Source organism: Macaca thibetana, chromosome 4 (assembly GCF_024542745.1).
Source record: "Macaca thibetana thibetana isolate TM-01 chromosome 4, ASM2454274v1, whole genome shotgun sequence".
In the NCBI taxonomy this organism is placed as follows: Eukaryota; Metazoa; Chordata; class Mammalia; order Primates; family Cercopithecidae; genus Macaca; species Macaca thibetana.
Genome location: NC_065581.1, coordinates 73,479,030 through 73,494,542, shown reverse-complemented (window position 1 = coordinate 73,494,542; position 15,513 = coordinate 73,479,030). Strand labels below are relative to the sequence as shown.

At 36.5% G+C, this 15,513-nt stretch overlaps 1 protein-coding gene and 1 long non-coding RNA gene across 3 annotated transcripts in view; one reads left to right on the top strand and one right to left on the bottom strand.

Annotated features, from left to right (window-relative positions):
- LOC126952142 (cytochrome c oxidase subunit 7A2, mitochondrial) overlaps positions 1–15,513 on the top strand; it is a 1,153,643-nt gene that overhangs the window by 150,534 nt on the left and 987,596 nt on the right. The window contains exon 1 of one of the 2 annotated variants that reach the window (XM_050786538.1): positions 6,639–6,642. The exons of the other annotated variant lie outside the window; for it this stretch is intronic. The gene's annotated coding sequence lies outside the window, so the exon portion shown is untranslated. Of the gene's footprint in view, positions 1–6,638; positions 6,643–15,513 lie in introns of those variants that run through there. 2 annotated transcript variants of the gene reach the window in all.
- Positions 2,993–13,852, bottom strand: LOC126952151 (uncharacterized). Its single transcript, XR_007724805.1, has 5 exons — positions 13,758–13,852; positions 8,367–8,504; positions 7,206–7,370; positions 4,492–4,605; positions 2,993–3,143 (listed from the first exon to the last, which is right to left on the bottom strand). It is a non-coding gene; the product is annotated as an uncharacterized LOC126952151 (long non-coding RNA).

Below are 15,513 nucleotides of genomic sequence, written 5' to 3'. Positions count from 1 at the left end.
GGTAACTCTGAGGGAAAACCAGTGGGAAGGAATCACTGTGTACTGACAAAGCTAAGAGAACAAACCCCAGGTGACAGCATTAACACTGCAGAAGCAATGTGGTGACAGCAGATACAGCAACTCAGAGATAGATACGCACATGCCAGGCAAGAGGAGATCCCTCAGCGGAGGTCAGCAAGGCACTGAGGACAGTAAATGGACCAGAGGCTCCACCCCCAATGCCATTAAATTAAATAAGAACAATGTGACGTGTTGAGTAAAGGAACCCTGCATCCAGATTCAGAAGGAAAATTAGGGAGAAAGAAACCCTGAAAGCTTGAGTATTTATTTACTCAAAAATGTCTGGGGTAATTTGGATAGGACTGAGGAAAGTGAAAGAATTGTTACCTTTAAAGAGAAAGATTAATCACAGGGACCACACAAGACAGGGCTCAGGGGAAAGGTGAATTCACTCACAGAGGATAAAGGACATTATATGTATGCATGCCTGAGTCATGACTCCAAGCATTAAACCCAAAATGGAGAGACTAGAACCTGAAGAATTCTGTATTTCACACTTTCCTCTGGCAGATGAAGCCCCACAGAGGCTGAGCAGTAAAGGTTCAAGTGACCAACACAAATTTCTCCTTCAGAAATGATAAACTGATGCTATGCAATTCTATAATTTTAGAGAAGGAAAATTGAGATTCAGGAAAAATTAATGATTAGCTTAATTGAATGCTATGGTTCTATGTATTCAACTTATCAGCCACAGAAATAAAAATTTAAATTTGTTTTTCTAGCTAGCACCAATATATGGGGAGAATGGGAAGCAGACATTAAGTCCTGAGGCCATGAAAGTTCAAGAAAAGAATACAGTTAAATCTTCAATCAGACCATAACCAAAATTAGTTTTGAACCTGAGTTTCATATTTATTTTATTAAATAATGAGCTCTCTCCCAGATAACTGAGTTCTAATCATTGAAGAGGAAATTATTGAGAACTTAATTCTGATCGGTTCACTTTATTTCAATTAAGTATTTACTAAGAATTAGCTGGGTGGCAGTCATTGTGCTAAATGCTGGGAGTAGAGCAAGCAGTGAGCTAGACCAACAAAGTCAATAACCTCTTGGGTCTGGAGTGGGAGAGTGAGCTACATCAATACAGTCACTACCCCTTATGGATAACTAAAAAAACTGAAAATATAGAAGAGATAAATTGACATAGTAGAACAGTATAGTATATCTAAAATTGTACTTGATTTGATTAATTAGGGAATTTGAGATTTCTGAAATTTATTGATTGGTTATTTCTATCTTTTAAGGATTTAGAAAACTAATAAATGAGAAAAAATTAGAGTACATGGGTCACTGATGAAAATAAATTTGGATTTTAAATCATTGATGGACCTTCAAAATGTAATAGTCATAGCAAGACCTATTTTATCTCACCAACTATCTTCTGGGTTGTACACAAATCAAGCTACAGATACACACACACCCTATATGAGAGGTTCTCAAATGCATGGCCTTAAGACCCTTTTAAACTCTTAAAAATTGAATACCCAAAGAGCTTTATGTTCATGTGGATTTAATTTATTGATTTTTACTGTATTAGAAAGTAAAACTGTCTACAGCCATACTACCCTAAACATGCCCAATCTCATCTAGAAAGTAAAACTGAGAAGTTTAAAAATACTTATTATTTTAATATTTGTTATTTAATATAGTTACTATTAATATTATATAAAATAAATTATTGTCAAATGTTTATCAATTTTAAAATAACAATAAATACAGAAATCTCTATATAGTCCAAAACAAAAAAGTGAGAATAATAGCATTTGATTTACGTTTTCCAGAACTTTATTATCTGACTTAACAGAAGTTAGCTGAAGTCTCATATCTGCTTCACCATTCAACATGTTGTGATATAGTATTTTTGTTGAAGTCAATGGAGAAAATCCAGCCTTGCAGAGCTATGTAAGTGGAAAAGGAAAAATCTTATAAACTTCCTGAGAGGAGCTTGTTGACTCCCAGGAGTCCTCAAACCACACTTTGAAAACCGCTACTCTGCACATTCCCTCAACTTTGGATTTAGGTGTTTACACCTGTCTCTTCAAAGGAATCCCAACTTTCCTTGACCAGGAAAGAGCAGTCTTGAATCCTCAATAAAGGGAGAGGCCAGCCTCAACCATACTGGGCTCTTATCTCTAGCTTGAAGAAAAATTATAAAACGGTGGTTACTAGAGTGTATTAGTCTGTTTTCATACTGCTAACAAAGATATACCTGAGACTGGGTAATTTATAAAGGAGAGAGGTTTGATGGACTCACTGTTTCACATGGCTGTGGAGACCTCACAATCAAGGCGGAAGACAAAGGGAGAGCAAAGGGACCTCTTATATGGTGGCAAGCAAGAGAGAATGAGAGACAAGTGAAAGGCGAAATCCCTTATAAAACCTTCAGAAGTTGTGAAAATTATTCACTACCATGAGAACAGTATGGGGAAAAACACACCCATGATTCAATTATCTCCCACACGATCCCTCCCACAACACATGGGAATTATGAGAGCTACAATTCAAGATGAGATGTGGGTGGGGACACAGCCAAACCATATCGTAGAGGATACTCAAACTATTCTAAAGCAAGAAAAAAAAAAAAAAACACTGAAGGATGAGCAATAAAATCAGATAAAGGGAAATCAGAATAGAAGAAATGAAAAAAGCATAAAATTAAATATGCTTTTTTTTGACAAATATGATAGTCAAAGGACAAAAGGGAATGAGAGAGATAATAATAAGTGAACATCTGTCACATGCCCCAGATTTTCTAAATACCTCTTCTACGTTTGGAAACGTGTGTGAATTCTTCCTCCCGAACATAAAAATGCAAACACTATTTTATTCGTCTTTTCTTATTGCTTAAGTGATGACAGATAACTTAAATTCCACCATTAGATGCACTTGTGCAAGACTTTAATTCAGAACTGAAGTACATGAAGAGATGGTAACAGCATCTAGCTAGGTGGATAACAGCAGTGTTGTGCTGTCCTGGAGTCCCCAGGTATGGCAACAGCTCCTGATTCAGCAGCTTAGTGGTCATGAAAGGCATCACATGCTTCTGGAGCTGACAGCTGGTGTGGTACTGGAAACTTTCTGGTCTTTGCAGAGATAGCAGATGGTTCTGTCAGTCTCAGAAATTCAACCTATATCAGTTAGGCTCCCAACAGGAAACAGTTGACACACTCAGAAAGGTTTAGTTGTGGAGAATTTATTAGAAAAACTATTGCAGAAATATAGAAAATTTTAAGGAAAATGAAAATGGCTGGTTAAGCAGCCAGGGACTAATCACCCTTAGGTCTGAAAGGACAAGAAAGGTAATATTGTTCCTGGACCCCAGGGAAAGCTAAGGCCAGGAAGAAGAGACCACCTGACAGAAAATATAGGCTTAAAGGAATCCAGCCACTGCCAGAACCACAGGTGAGGAATATACACTTAATCTCTCTTTCTGAATTCTGATTCTCTTAATTATGCTTCCTATTGGATGAACCCAACTGGAAGCCAAGGTTCTAAGAGCCCAGCTCATGCAGTCTATGAAAGTCTATGTCCTGGGGCACATCAGGGCAAAGAAGGATTGGGCAGTAGTGAGCAGGTAGATAGCAGTGGAAAATAACCATCACACAGCCTATCATCTATTTATTCATCCTGAGCTCTCTATGTCCCTTAATAAATCTAGTTAAGGCCAGGTGTGGTGGTTCATGACTGTAATCCCAGCACTTTGGGAGGCTGAGGCGGGCGGATCACGAGGTCAAGAGATTAAGACCATCCTGGCCAAGATGGTGAAATCCCGTCTCTACTAAAAATACAAAAAAAAAAAAATTAGCTGGGCGTGGTGGCTACTTGGGAGGCTGAGGCAGGAGAATCGCTTGAACTTGGGAGGCAAAGGTTGCAGTGAACCAAGATCACACCACTGCACTCCAGCCTGGCAACAGAGTGAGACTCCATCTCAAAAAATAAAATAAAATAAAACAAAATAAATATATTTAAATTGGCTAGAGTAGGTTCTATTGGCTGCAACTAAAGATCTTAACCTATATGTTGTTTATAAACCTGAAGTGTTTGAAGGCAAAAAGACTCCTCAGGGAAATGAGATTGATTGTCTGACCTAGTTGGATTTGAAGCCAACAAATGTGCAGTTAATATTAGAGGATGGTACACTACTAATCCTTGGATGTAGTGGCAAATATTACTTAAAATGACAATTTGATAACCTGATATAAAGTGTCTATAGAAGGCAAGCATTTGGTAGACCACATAGCTTCTCTGAAAAATCATTAGGAGGGGCATAGAAAGCACAGGAACTAGAAAGCAAGCTAGTTGCTGTTAAATGTACAGGACTTTAAAAGTTTAAGTAATAAGTTGAAGATGTTAAATTTCCAGCTTCAGACATAGTAAAACATTCATATGGGGATGAAAAAGCACCAGTATCCCTTAAAAGTGCACTAGTACCTGATTTGGTAGGCCAAGAAGATGAAGCATGTTTCCTTTGAAATGGGATTCTTGATCTCAACAGGGGCGATGGGGTCCAGAGGCGACAGCAACCGAAATGAAGCCTGGTAACCACTGAGATGAGGTGCATAGGGTTACTTTGATAGGCAGCAGGGCCAGAGTGCAAGAAAAATGAATTGACCTATAAAAATCTTTGGTATTTGCATATTGGTCATGAGACATTTAGGAGAGAAATGGGTAGTCAATATTCTACTTGATCATTATAACACAAAATTAGGCCAGATTAATGAGGCCAGATTTAAGTCACCACGATAAAGAGTCATGGCTCCCAACCTGTTTCCTAGACCCGAATCAGTTTCCAGACCCCTTTTATTATAAGGAAGAAAAAATAATTTAATGAAAGATTCTATAATATCATCACATATACATATTGTAAATCTTCCTCTTAACATTCTCCAAAGAGACCTATAGACATTTACCAGGGTAAAAGAGTGTCAGAAGAGGGTAAATACCTATACACACGATAAGTTCTCAGATATTGGTTTTGAGTTAATGCAAACCTAAAATGCCTCTGAGGTCTTTTAGTCACAGGGAAACCATGAGAATCAGGTAATAAATAGGGTTTTGCCCCGAGTCCACTTCATGATATATTAGTTGAGTCTGTGAGCCCAAACTGTGTTATTTCCCCATTTCCTAAGACTACAGTTGGAAGGGACCTCCACAGTGGTTCTCTGAACTATACATAGGAACTGTTTGGTTGGAAGGGCCAGGAGAAGCCCCAGTTGCTCCTCCCTCACATTTTACTAGAATACTGAAGCAAAAGCAATACCATGTCCATGCAGGAGTCAATAGCACTCCAACATCAAATTAAAATCATAAGAATAAAGCCACCGTCAAATACTTGAAAGATATAGTAATAATGAACTTATCATATCCGTGATTAACTTGTCTGTGTAATTCAAAAGACAGATGGGTTTTGGAGAAAAGCAATTTTTGTTTGGTAATTTATATTAACTGCCTCAATTTTACCTACTTTCTCAGAGATGAAAGATATTAAAGATTGAAAATATTAAGTTTCCAGCTTCAGACATAGTAAAACATTCATATGTGGATGTGAAAAGCACCTACCAGAGATGGTGGGTGCTTTTACTAAAACAAGTCCATCTAACCCCTGGAACAAGGTATATAACTATCGATCTAGCTATCCTTTCTTTTCCTTTTGCAATAAATGGAAAATAGAGAGTAGACTTGCTTTTACTTAGCATGACTATATATGCTCTCCATGTCTATGCCGTAAATTGTTCTTAGGTCCTTTGGTCCCTCACCATCCCAAAGTACATAAATATGTTCAACGATCCTCCTGGCAGGACCTGGTGAATAGGGGGAAAAAAAAGGGTACTTTATTTACCCTGGGAAAAATGTGTTTAGAATAAGACAAAAATTCCACAAAATCCAAGAACTTGTGTGCTCATTGACATTTTTGGAGGCTTAGTCCTATGAAGTGTATCAATATGTCTTCTCCATAGTAAAATAAAAGAAGCCAAATTTGTATCTCCTACCAGTAGGATAAGGTAATTGGTAGGCCTCTTTAGATTTTAAAAGGAGCATGTAAGATATGTGGACATTACTAAGTAAGCTGTAAGATTTCTCAGATTTTGAGAGCAAAACGTAATTTTCTAGTGGGCTTATCCTTCTAAAGAAGTCTTTCTGCCACTTTCTTTCCAAGCCCCGATAGATACAATAGTGCATATAGTGTCTGTGGCAGGTCAAGATGTTGTATGAACCCTGAACTGAACCCTGGTAGAAGAATCACATAAGAGGCCCTCTTCAGCAAGCAACTATCTTTCTTTAAATTATTCTTTTAAGAAATAATTGAGACCCCTTCATGAATTTGGTATTGTCTGATCCAACAACCTATAGAGTTAGGGAAAATCAGTAGTACTCCAGCGTCAAGTAGAAGTTATAGTCAAAGAATCATCACTGGGTCTCCCTATGAAGAGTTACCTGGGAAGAAATATTCAAGCCTGGTTAGAGCATATTCTTCCAGGAGTGCTGGTTTCAGAAGGAAGGGGACTGCTACAATATTGAGGCCTTACTCCGGATAGAAAAAGAAGAATGTGACATATTTGAATATGTAACAGAAATGGGGGGATTGTGCGTCCTGCTAAATTCTACTTGCTTCTGGTCCAAATTCCTTCTTGTACAAATCTAAGACTAACATAGCCCTCTTTGGGGCATGAGACTTGGAAAAACTTTCTCATATTCACAGAGTTTGTCCTCATGTCATGACAAGCAAATATATTCACAAAAAGCTTTTACTATTTGAGGACAAAATAATAGGTCACAATAACTTTGGAAGAAAAGATTGATTAAACTAGATTATTCTCACTTGTAGTTTCTAAAGACAAATTTTTTCAGTAATTTAATATTATTAAAATATAAAGACCATATTATTATTCTTCTAGGAGCTACAAATGCAAGAAATTCCCTTAAGCAGAAGGCCACTTTTGTTGAAAAGAGTCTTTATCTTGGAGTAAGCATCTGTGCAAAGCCTGACTATCTGCTAATGTGAAGATTTTGGACACAAAAAGAAATTTGGGGTATCTGGAGAAGGAGAAAAAATGAAAGAGAGAAAATGACAGAAGAGACAAAGTAGAAGCCAAAGGGTTGGTGAGGGGCTATCTTAGTCTATTTGCACCACTATAACAAAATACCTGAGACTGGGTCATGTATGAAGAGCAGAAAATTATTTTCTCACACTTCTGGAGGTTGAGAATCCAAGATTAAGGTGCCAGCAGGTTCAGTTGTCTGGTAAGGGCTGCATCCATTGGAGAGGAAGAATGCTGTGGCATCAAGCCTTTTTATAAGAGCATCTTATCCTATTAATGAGGGAAGAACCTTCATGGACTAATTACCTCTTACAGGTCCCTCCTCTTAATACTATGACATGGCAAAAGCTGCCTTTTAGACAGATCACATTCAAACTATAGTAGGGCTTATTTTTGGAAATAAGTAAACATTTATATCCATTCAACACATAATAAAACAGGCCACATGTAACAATAAAGATTTCATAGATGGAGAAGACAGACCATAGCAGGTAAAACTTGGGATGTCTCTGATGTTTTGAAAGACCTGTGGCTTCCACAAGCAGTGGCATTATTAGTTCAAGTCAAGTTTATATATCATGAGGGTGGGAGGCCTGAACTAACAATTAGCTTATAAAAAATTTATAAATAATAAATGTTAAGACAAAATATTGCAAAGGAAAACTAAATCTTGTAAAAGATCATTCTTTTAACTTCATCCTTAACATTTAATGACTGGAGACATGAAGAGTTTTCCTGTTCTAGTTCCCACATTCTAAGGCATCCTATCTCTAGGATGTATGTGTCATGGTCCCAGTTCTCCTTCTCCAGGAATTCTAAGTGCTTTACATTGCCCCCCCCCCCCCCACAGAATTCATCTTCCCTCAACCTCATGCCCTTGATGTCAGCCACTGGTTTAGAGAAAAAGGTTGAGGATGGTCAAAATAATTGTATCCATTCCCATGGCATCATCACTTTTTTTCTGTTTTCTCCATTTCTAGACATCTTCAGCCATCTCTCTTTCTAATCTTCCAGTCGCAAAGATTTGGCCGAAATTTAGGCAAGGCTTAATGCCCCATTGCTTACACAAATGGAGAACTTGGAGGTTGGGGCTCACAGACACCCTTGGATAACCAACTACAAGACCAGAAATGAAGGGGAACACTGAGTGTAGAGGGCCTCAGTGTGAGAAATGACAAATAACGAAAGAATAAAGCCCTCTAGGAAGCTGTCTAGAAAGAGAATCACAGAAGGGGGCTAAAGGGTAATAGACACAGGACTACTCACATTTCATAGAGAGCTAAGTCCGGTTATAACTAGGATTCTGTTTTGAAATATATCTTCAACCTTACGGCTTCCTTGCTATTTGCTTTTTTGAATTAACCAGTATTCTTCTTTCTCTTTAAGATACCAGCAGGAACATATCTATAAAGATAAAATGACATTTGAGAGTTAATTTTGAAGGCTGAGGAAAAGCTGCGTGTTAAGTTACATGGTGGCTCTCAAAACCAAAAACCCAGATGGATCATAATGGTAGCTTAAAATGAAAGCTATATCAGTCAAATCCTTTGGGAACTGTGTAAAAAGAAAAGAAAAAGGCAGAAATAGAAGGTGATGAAAAGCCAGTTAAGGAAATACATTCACCCTGAGATTTTAATAGGCAGGAAACCTTGTGATCTAAACTTTTGATGGCATGTGCTGTTAAAGAGCACCTGTAAATTCATAAATATGGCAGTGGCCAAACAATTAATGAATCAGAATCCAAGCACCTATCTCTGCCACTTGGAGCTTACAGTGAATTATATAATCATAGCAAGCTTCAGTTTCCTCACTCAAAAAATAAAAACATAGAACCGAATGTTGTCCCATTAATTCACACCTGTACAATGCTTCTCTACTAGAAGGCCCTCTCCAGTGGGCCATGCTGGCATTTGCAGTAAGAACCATATGGATTGCCATATAGTCTGTTGTATATTGCTTCACTTCTCTGAACATTAATTCATCCTCTCTGTAACTGAGATTTCCCAATCTTCTTCATAGAGTTGTTCAGAAATATCAGTGCTTATCACAGTATCTAGAATCTGGTAGGTACTCAGTAAATATTAGTTCTCTTCCCTAGATTTGATTACTGGCCTTGAAAACATTTTAATAAATGACTTCAGCGAGTTTGCACAGGCGCCTGCTGCCTTCCATGGACGCCTGAGCAAATGATGAATTTTTTTTTTTTTTTTTTTGCCTTATGAATTACTACATCTCAGTTTAAATCGGCAATATATTAGTTAAAACAACTCATCTCACCTTAAAATTCTTCTACAGTTTGAAGTTCAGGACTAGGATATTGCATTATAATCCAAACATAGCTATGCTCTTGAATTTAATGACAAAAAAAGAACGAAAATCTATAGGCCAAAGAATAATACTGAAGGAAAAAAAAAACTTAATATTTGAAAAGGGTTTAATAATAGACTTCCAGTTTCTTTCTCTGTTTTTCTTTCCTGTCACTTAACTAAAGCTATATCTGCAAGAGTTACAGATATCCAGACTCCCAACAATCAAATTAAAAATACCCCAGAATATTTGCTGTCTTTTTATGCTTGAATGCCTCTCACTTCTATTTGCAGAAATGCTGCCTTTCTTTCCTGTGGCAGAGCCTTTTCCTTCAAAGGAAGCTCATTACCCTAACTATTAGCAACCCCACTAAATCAATAATTCTTTCTCTCTCTCACTCTTTTGCTACGTTTTGTTTCTTCAGTTTACACTGAGACCTGCACCAAGTTGTGGAAACTGCTTTTTCCCAGGGAGATTAACGTGAATTCATCTTGAAGTCCTAACTGTGTTCTGGCTATTTGATGCTGTACATTTATAACCTTTGTCTTCTTTCTTTAAGCTGCAGGTTCTTTGCATTATCACTGAGATAGGAAAACTGACACAGGAAATATATAACACATGTTAGACTCCAAGACCTCTCTCCATATGGGCTCAGTTCTGATTTCCTCTGTTTCCTACATGGCACTGGGATAAATGCCTGGACACAGGGTTTTTTCTTCCTAAAAACTCACCCAGAAGTTCTGCTATTAATCATGAATCTGTTCCTTAAAATAACTTGGCATAGCTAAACCTAGCAAAGTAAGGAAGATCTGACATATGGTGAAGTTCTCCAACAGCAATTGTGGGATTACAAGATAACAGCCACAAATCTGTGTGCATGGCTATTTTACATAGCTCAAGACTTCTTAAGGGGGAATAAATACTCAAACACTGCTGATGACACCCACTTCCAAATCTCCAGTCCAGTGTTCTGCATAATGTAGGTGTTTAATACAGGTTTGTGGATGATGATTAAAATAATTCATGATTCTGTGCCTGCATGAAGAGCATAGACTAAGCTTTCTTCTCTAACAGTAATTCAAATCCATGATCCTACATTTCCCACTAAGCCAGCCTAGGAAGAAACCACTGTGAGAAAGTCAATTCTAGGACTTAACAAAAACTGAGGTTTTTAAAATTCTCTTTCTATAACATTTAAGGGAATGTAATCAAACCACCAAATATAAAAGGAATTAATTGTGTAATCTAGCATTACCACTAAAAAGAAAGAGGCAAGAAGAAAATTCAACTACAATAAAAGGGACAATTATTTCAATTTCATCTCTTTTCAAAATGAACATTCTTTTACATCAGACATCTGCAATTTAGTACTAATTTGCTCCCTAAAATAGTATCAGTTACAAAACTTTAACCAAAAAAAAGATGAAATAACATTTGCAAATTACTTAATGGTATTTATAAATTTAAGAATGATAAAGTTATCTGGTAATGCTGTGTCTTTATTGTTAATCGAGTTATTAACAAGAACATTATAGACATAGATGATGATAGATAGATAGATAGATAGATAGATAGATAGATAGATAGATAGATAGAATGTCTGTGTATAGAGAGTCTAGGTGTGTAGATAAATTGCTCCTTTCCCAGAACCATAAATGCCCAAAGAAAAATCTTTTTTTATATAAGCATGCCTTTGCCTTTTGAATTTCTGTGAGTGCCTATAATCATATAAGGTCCAAAAAGGTAATCAATTGACCTTATCATTTATGTAGATCCTTCTAGTTTGTGCCCTAGCATTTGTACTCACTTTAACATTCCATTAAGGAAATTGTCATTAATTCCTCCCATTGACCTTAAATTTAGAGAGGAAGGTCAAATTTGCTTCTCAAATTGAGACACATTATGGTCCAGTAAGCCTGTCTCTCACAGGCAGGATGGAGGCAACAAGTTTCTGTTAGCAGACGGGCATAGCCTCACCAGAGTGGTCATCAAGAAATCTGTAACTAGGATGAGCATAATAGGATGTCTAGTGTGGTGTGCAGGAGTTCCTTTCTGCCAAAGAGCTGATTATTAAATATTTAAGAATTATAGCTTAAATCAGGTATGATGGAATTATCTACACCTTAAAAATGGGCAAATGCTACAAGTCTGGGTTTCTCTTGCTGTCACTGTTTTTGTGATCATTGAAAGAGCCAGTTTATCAGCACACCAATGCACGTAGTACAGCACAGAGTCAGCAACCCATATAAGAGCATTCTAATCTAGAAGCCAGCACTGCAATTTCTCCAAAGAAATGGCACCACACTATGTAGCTGGGGCCTTTTATACCAGACTGCCTAGGCTACCCATGTTTCTTCACCCAAAATACTTTATTAACCATTATATAGGTTAGTTTACAACTGGCACTTTAAGATTCGTTAGACAGTAAACAATACAATGTACATTTTTATAGGGGTTACAATAAGCATCTGTGTAATAATCTAAAAGTCTATTTCAAAATTTTCAGTACTTTAGCTATAATTCATCTGTTTATTTCCTAGAACAAAAGTATTCTTAATTAAAATAAAAATGAGTAATGATATTTTACCTTTACCACACAGACTCACTAAGCCTATCAAAAGAGTAATCATTATTACTACCGTTGAGTACCTACTATGCGCAAGATAATTTTTTATCACATTCCACCCCAGTGAGTAAGAAATTATTATCCCCATTTTATAGCAGCATAACTGAGGTTTCAGGACTTTAAGTAACTCATCTAAAGTTTCCGAACAAGTAAAGTCCAAGCTGGGATTAGAACTCTGACTCCAAGGCTCATTCTTTTAGCCACTATATTTTATTGCCTTTTGTGCATGCATGGTTCTTATGTACTCAGGCACACACAAGTGTTTCTTTTCACCAGCTTAAAATCTTCAGAACTGTTTGCTAAGCTAACATAGAATTATTGACATGTCCATGACTGATGTAGGTCATTTGTACTGATGGCCTTTGGGGGTTTTTGCTAAACTGAGTGTTCATTTTAATGCACCCATCGACTAAATATTTGGTGTCACAATTGCCACAATATTAAACATATGCAAACTCCTTCAATATATAGTTATATCACAGTTCAAAATTTTCCCTACCTTTTGCATCAACCATACTCTGCAATAAAATTTCAATTGGTGCCAATGGTTCTATATACTAAATACGTTTCTTTTAAATTAAGCATTTCCATTGATCCAAAACAAAATAAAAAGCATCTAAACTTATGATTTCCTGTTACTTTTTAATATCTAAAAATTGAATCCTATTATTTAAAATAATCTGATCCTACAATTTATATATCCCTTTTGTCCTCATCTCTATCAGTAAGGCAAAATCTACACATTTAGAATGAAGAGTGTTCTTGGAAATAACATCAAGAGATAGCTGACAGTTTTCCACAACAGCAATCGACAGGAAAAATATCAATTACTTTCTGAAGCTGACAAATCTAATAGTCCCTGCTATGTTGAGAAATGTCTCATAAATGTTGGAGAAGGAAGTGTTTAAACCTTGGGAAGTCACTGAAACTATAACCTTATAATCATCACATTTTGAGAAGAGAAATGGCATGGAATTGCAGGGACATTATTAATGCTGTGGGCAGACTTACTATTGGTTCACAAATATTCATTAGCGCTTCTCATAAATCCTGAGTTCTCTTGAAATTGGAAAACTCTTATCCTGTCCACTTATTTTCAAGTAATTCCAAAAGAAAAATTTTACTGGATGAATTTTGAGGATGAATAAGAGAGTTTAGATGGTTATCAGCAACTGCTCTTTAGCTGAGTCGCTCTTTACACTTTCAAGAATAACAATTTGACTCAACTTCACTTTCATTTTTAGTGAGAAGTATTTCATTATCTCACATTTGCAAAAAAAAAAAAATTATATTGAAAACTCAATTACTTTGCTCAATTGGGATTACCTCCCTAGATGTAATGGTGCATTACCATAAAACCATGGACTCAGTTCAGAAGCTTCTCAGAGATTATAAGAAAATATATTTATTTCATTAATACAGAGGTGAATCTGAAACCATGTAATATCCACTTAGATTAGCTCTGCATTTCTCCTAATGGTAACATATATTTCTAGTGTTCATTGATTTCCCACAAGAAATTATACATGCATCTTGTTGAAGAACAGTCTCATTTTTTAATTTTTTTCATTATAACAGCTCAAGAGTTTATACTAGATTTATTTTCAGGATCCCTTCCAGGGCTAAATTTCAATGACCGTATGTTTATATTATATGCATTTCCATATTTATACTGAATTAGCCCACAAGAACGCTGTGTACACTCAAGTGTCTAGTATACTTACACTATTTTTCTTCTAATATTTTCCTGATTTTATGTGATAATAATATTCCATTTTGTTCTTTTTCTAATGAGTTTGACAATTAATCTTATGTTAATGACACCTGTTCTTAAATAATTATTCTCATAAACAGTGGCCCACTCTTCCTGCTCAACAAATGCACTGCTGCCTCTGTGAAATCACATTCGTTGTCATGACAACAGAGGTGGCCAACAAGGAAAAGAGGCAAAGCTTTTGTATAACATCAAGTAGAAACAGCATGTAATTTCTTAAAGCTGTTATTCAAATTAGATTTCATGATCCATTTCAAGAAAAATGAAAGAAGGGTGTAACTTTTCCCATTTCTTTTCTCTCTTATAGGTTAATTGCTCCAGAAACACATCTCTGTACAAGATAAAATAATTTATCAAATTCAATTTTATAAGCTTAATTGGCACATGTAGCATAGCCTGACAGTGAATTTAAAACAGAAGTGATGTAACATTGGATGTGTTTAGTAAAAAGGAGACTAATCCAAATTATTCTCTGATAACCAAAACTTAGTTTTACCCACTTCGTTCAAATTTATGAGGTAGCAAGAAGAAAGGATTTTATGTAGATGTGTTTTGCTATCTGTCAGCACATAATGTACTCAAAATTAGATCCCAATGTGGCTTCCAGTGTGTGTGTAGGTAAAACTAAAATAATTGACGTGAAGATCTCACTGTGCGCACAGACAAGGACCCTTCGCTGTGCAGTTGAAGTAGCTTTTCTTGTAGTTAACTTTTCTCCGCTCTGCCTTATAGATCCCAAAGGATTCTGAAGCCTTTGATAAGTAAATAGAATCAAGGCCAGAATCTAAATAAAAATGACAAAATCCCTCTGTGGAAATGTGGACTGACAAAAGTGAGTAAATATAAAATAAAAATAAAAGGGCCCGGGGGTTGTCACCGAGCTCTGCTGAAGAGGCAGAGATAAGCCAGGAGAAAATGAAGCATAGAAATCAGGAGAAGGAGCAGTTAAGAACTGTGAGAGGAGCAGAAGTGTTTGACACTCTTGAAGTCAGTTCTGTAAAGAATAAACAGAACAGCTTGAATCAAACTGAGTAATGGAATTTGGGTTAAACACAGCAAGTAAAGAAAACTACATAGGTTACACAACTCAGGACCTTACCAGAATATAAGTAATTTTTACTCACACACTAACAATGCTAAAGTACCAAGGCCAAAGTTAAGAGTTATTACAATCAGTGACTTTCCTTGCTCTGAGAATAGTAAAAACACAAGTCAGTTAGTGTCTGGGCACAACTGGTTACTCTCACAGAGTTGTTGGTCCTTTGTGGTTAACTAACTTTGATTTCCATGGATATCCTGAGTTGTCTGGGGTTTCTTTCAGTAGACTCTTTTCTAGAGCAGTTTTAGGTTTAAAGCAAAATTGAGCAGAAAGTACAGAGATTTGCCACATACTCCCGGCTCCTACATATGCACAGCCTTCTCCACTATAAACAACCTTACCCAAGTGGTACATTTGTTACAATCAATGGACCTATGTTGACACATCATTCTCACCCAGAGCCCGTAGTTTACATTAAGTTCACCGTTGGCGTGGTACATGCCATGGGTTTGGATAAATGTATTACATGCATCTACCATTATAGTATCATGTGCAATAGTTTTACTGCCCTTAAAATCCTCTGTGCTCTAAGTATTGATCACTCCTCCCCCAACCCCTGTCAACCATGGATATTTTTATTATCTCCATAGTTTTATTTCTACTGAAT